Raw genomic sequence first — 4,748 nt, forward strand, 5'->3', positions numbered from 1 at the left:
AAATGGCTGGTAAATGACTGGAATCCGGCTCCTAGGATCTACCTAGTTTGCTATGCCTCACAAAATCTAACGCGATCTCGCGAGATGTCGTAACGTGAAGCCCGCCCTTTGTGGCTGTGATCACTTTTTGGCAAATCTGCATATTAGTGTGAAACAGCTAGACTCACTCTAATATGCAGTTCCCTGAGGTAACCGAGGCGTTGGGGTCTATCCCTTTGCCTTGGAGACGTTGGGAGAGCGCTGTTCAGTGCTGGTCTCCACAAACAGGGACCAGATGGAACAGCACTCGTGAGATCTCCCAGGGGATCGGAAGCCCCCAGGTGCTTGCCCTCTGGGTAGGGTGGCGCCCTGGCATTTCTGGTGCCACCTGGATATTCTGACAATGCCAAATTGGCACCCTCACTGGCAGGGGTATAGCCAGTGTGCCAGGCTGGCGGTGCCAAGCTGCCATTTTTCATGTGGCGGTGATTGGGCTAAGGGGGTGCACTGCATGGGGGGGGGGGGGGGGGGGGGGGGGGGCTGCTGGGGACCACCTTATAGTGGGTTGGGGCTTGGGGTTTCGCGTCGGAAGCTCAAGAGATCAAGATACCATTTAAAAATTGTGTCCCGATCCCTCGCTGCACTGAGACATTCCGGCGAACGGAGCTCCTCAGTACAGAAAATGGGGCTGAGTGTAGCTTCGGGCGCATGTTCCCCGCTGAGGTTCCGTATATAACTGGATGGCCGTTAGATAGCAGATGTTTTTCAGCGCTGCTAGTGCTGGAAACCATGCAGTTAAGTGAGCGCTATGGGACTCTTCCAATTTTTTGTTAAATCGGGCCCAATATTCCTTGTTGAAAGCATAAATCCTAGGAATACTGCAGAATGTTTACATAAATTACATGCAATTAATCATGATACATTAATTTTTAAAGTATATTTTTATAAAATGTCTGGTCTACCCATCCATTTCCATCATTATTGATAGCACCATAGAAATGTTATGGTGCAAAAAGAGGCCATTCAGCCCATCATTTCTGTGTCAGCCAAGAAAGAGAGAAAGGAATCGAGTTGCTCAATTTAATCCCACTTTCCAGCATCAGGTCTGTAGTCTTGTAGGTCACAGCACTTCAGATGCAGGTCCAGGTACTTTTTAAATGAGTTGAGCATTTCAGCTTCAACCACCAACTTCGGCAGCGAATTCTAGGTGCCCGCCATTCTCTGCGTGATTAGTTTTCCTCATGTCCCCTCTAATCCTTCTACCAATCACCTTAAATTTATGCTGCCGGTAATTGACCCCTCAGCTAGGGGAATCAAGTCTTTCCTGCCTACCCTGTCTAGGCCCCTCATGATTCTGTATACCCCGTGGCCTCAGTTTAAAAAAAACACCCCTAGCCTATCCAGTCACTCGTCATAGCTGCAATTTTCAAGACCTGGCAATATTCTTGCAAATATCGTCTGCACTCTCTCCAGAGCAATTGTGTCAGTGATGGGCAACCTAGGCTAGTGAGTGAGCGGCACGAATGGCGCTCCTTCATCTGAGTGGGGCCGCAAGATTGAAATCAGGTTTGTTCATTAACCATGACCCCCATGAATGAGATTAAATACATTCAATACATGCTAAATATTTCACAATGAGTAATAGAAAATGCTTAATACTTAATATATTAAGGCACTATCAATTTCAAATGGTAAAAACAAAATAAATATTGAACTTTGGATACAGATGGAGCACACGCTCTCACAGTCAATGTTGTGTGCAATCAGCATGTATCTCACTTCACTTGCCCTCGCTTTATGTGCGATTCATCTCCGTCATACCGGTCGGAATAAAACTGTGTGAATGGAAATCAGCTGATTGTGGCAACCCTGCACGTGGGCAACGGTCAACAAAATGTTTCGTGGGGCACGCTCAAAACCCAGATGAGCGGCATGTAGCCCTCCACAGGTTGTCCACCATTGAATTATGTCCTTCCTCTAAAGTGGTGACCAGAACTGTGAGTAAAACTTCAGCTGTGGCCTAACCAGCATTTTATGCAGTTCCATCATTACATCCCTGGGGCGGGATTCTCCGGGGTCCTGGGGGGGGACGCGGGACGATCTGGCCCCGGGGGGTGCCCCCACGGTGGCCTGGCCCGCGATCGGGGCCCACTGATCGGCGGGCGGGCCTGTGCCGTGGGGGCACTCTTTTCCCTCCGCCTCGGGCACAGCATTTACCATGGCCGACGCGGAAGAGACACCCCCCCGCGCATGCGCGGGGATGACGTTAGCAGCCCCTGACGCTCCCGCACAGATTTGCGCCGGCCGGCAGAGTCCTTTCAGCCCCGGCTGGCGTGGCACCAAAGGCCTTCCACGCCAGCCAGGGGAGCGGAAACCACTCTGGCGCGGGCCTAGCCCCTCAAGGCACCTCAAGGAGAAATCCGCACCTTTGGGGCATCCCGACGGCGGAGTGGTTCCCGCCACTCCATGCCGCCGGGACTCCCCGCCCCACCGGGTAGGGGAGAATCCCGCCCCTGCTTTTGTATTCAATACCTCACCCAATAAAGGAATGCATTCCATATGCTTGTCTCCCTGTCTTGCACCTTCAAGGATCTGTGGACGCACTCCTAAGTCTCGCACTCCTTCAACCCCATTCAATATCTTCCTCTTTATTGAGTATTCCCTTGCTTTGTTTGCCCTCCCCAAATGCAATACCTCACATTTCACCGGATTTAATTCCATTTGCCACTTTCGAGCCACTCAACCAAACCATTGATATAATTCTATCCTCTTCACTGTCAATTACCTGGCCAATTTTTGTATCATCTGTAAATTTCCCAATCATGCCGCTCACATTTAAGTCCAAATCATTAATATATACAACACACAGCAAGGGCCCCAACTCTGAGCCCTGTGGAACACCACTGGGAACTGTTTCCCATTTGCGAAAACATCCATCGTCTATTACCCTTTGTTTCCTGTCACTGAGACAATTTTGGATCCAGCCTGCCACCTACCCCTGCATCCCATGGACTAGTCTGCCATGTGGGACCTTGTCAAATGCCTAACTGAAATCCATGAAACAATACCCACTCATCAATCCTCCTCGTTACTTCCTCAAAAAATGTTATCAAGTTAGTAAGACATGATCTACCCCTAACAAGACCATGCCAACTCTGCTGATTATGATAAACATCTTTCCTTTTTCATTATGTAAGGCTCTGTATATTTTAATCAGCAGTTTTTAAGAATATTTAAGGAGGAGAGAGGCAGAGGTTGATGGGTTAAATTCTAGAACTTAGGACCAAGATGGCAGAAGGCACAGCTGCCAAATGTGAAGTGGAGGAAGTAGCACATGTATAAGAGGCCATAGTTAAAGTAACATAGTTAATATAACATCTATATGAGATTACAAATATGGGAAAGGGTGAAGTCACAGAAACAACTGAATACAAGGTTAGGAATTTTCAGATTGTGGCCAGGAGCTAATGTCGATCGGGGACACAGAGATGGTGTGTATTAGGATACAAGCAGCAGAGTTTTGAAAAAGCTCAAGTTCATGTAAGGTGGAAGATGAGGGGATATCCACAGGAAAGCACTGGAACAGTTGACTCCAGAGGTAACAAAAGCACGGGTGAATTCAAAGGATTGGTGGTGTGTGTAGGAGATGAACAATGTTTGGAGCTGAAATAAATCTTTGTAATGAAGAAGATTATGGGGTTCAAAGCTCAGGACAGGGCCAAATAGGACACCAGGATTTTCACCAGTTTGTTTCAGTCCATCACCAAAAAGGGAAATTGAACTTATGATGAAGGAATAGAGTTTGTGACAGGAACTAAAAATGGTTGCTTTGGTTTTCCTAGTGTCTAATTGGAGAAAATAACAGCTCACCTATATTGGGCAAGCAGTTTGAGAACAAAAAGGAAGTGGAGGTGATTATATATTGGTAATTAGGTAGCAATGGGTGTGCTAACCATACATGTGGAGCCTGACATCATGTCAAATAGCACAATGCACCCCAAGAGCCATTGAACATTCTGCATTCAGCACATAACATTCTTCCCCTGTGTAATTTACAATCCCATGTTCAGAGACCCAAACTGCCCTGATGTAATCAAATTCACAATTCCCATACAAAACCGTCAACAATTCCAAGATGATCTTGGCTCCAATACACATGTTTTGGGAATGCACCTCTTTCTTCACACATCGGATATCCCTATGTATAGGAGTCTCTCCCCAATGATGAACCCCTGACCTTATTTGAGCAGTGCTCTCGACTGGAGAACGTGGAAAGAAGCGAGACAGGTTTAATGGAACTCACACAATAAAAGGGTATGTTATGAAGAAGTCGGTTAGGAGGGAGGAAAACCCTACTAATGAGAAAGAGAAATACATGCCTGCTACTGGGCAAGTGGGAATAGGGAAGAAATTGATAATATCCATGACTCTGATGGGAGGAGAAGGTGTAGTATTGCTGTTGCAGCCCTTTACTTAGAAAACATATTTACTTAATTTGAACAATGCCAGGAAGGAACCACTGCTATATATTTACCTTATCGGCTAATCCAAATTTGCAATTCGCTAGTTCTATTTTGAGCTTTGAATATAGTAGGCAATGGGTGGGATTTTCCTCCCCTTCTGTGGTGTGTTCTGCAGCAGCGAAGGGCAACTCACCAGTAGCCAGCGGCAGGATCTTCCAGTCCCACCGTTGTCAACGGGGTTTTCCATTGAACATACCCCTCGTTGCTGCAGGTGTGCCTTTGATGGGACCATAAGATCCCGGCAGC

The sequence above is a fragment of the Scyliorhinus torazame genome, chromosome 10 (assembly GCF_047496885.1).
Source record: "Scyliorhinus torazame isolate Kashiwa2021f chromosome 10, sScyTor2.1, whole genome shotgun sequence".
NCBI lineage: Eukaryota > Metazoa > Chordata > Chondrichthyes > Carcharhiniformes > Scyliorhinidae > Scyliorhinus > Scyliorhinus torazame.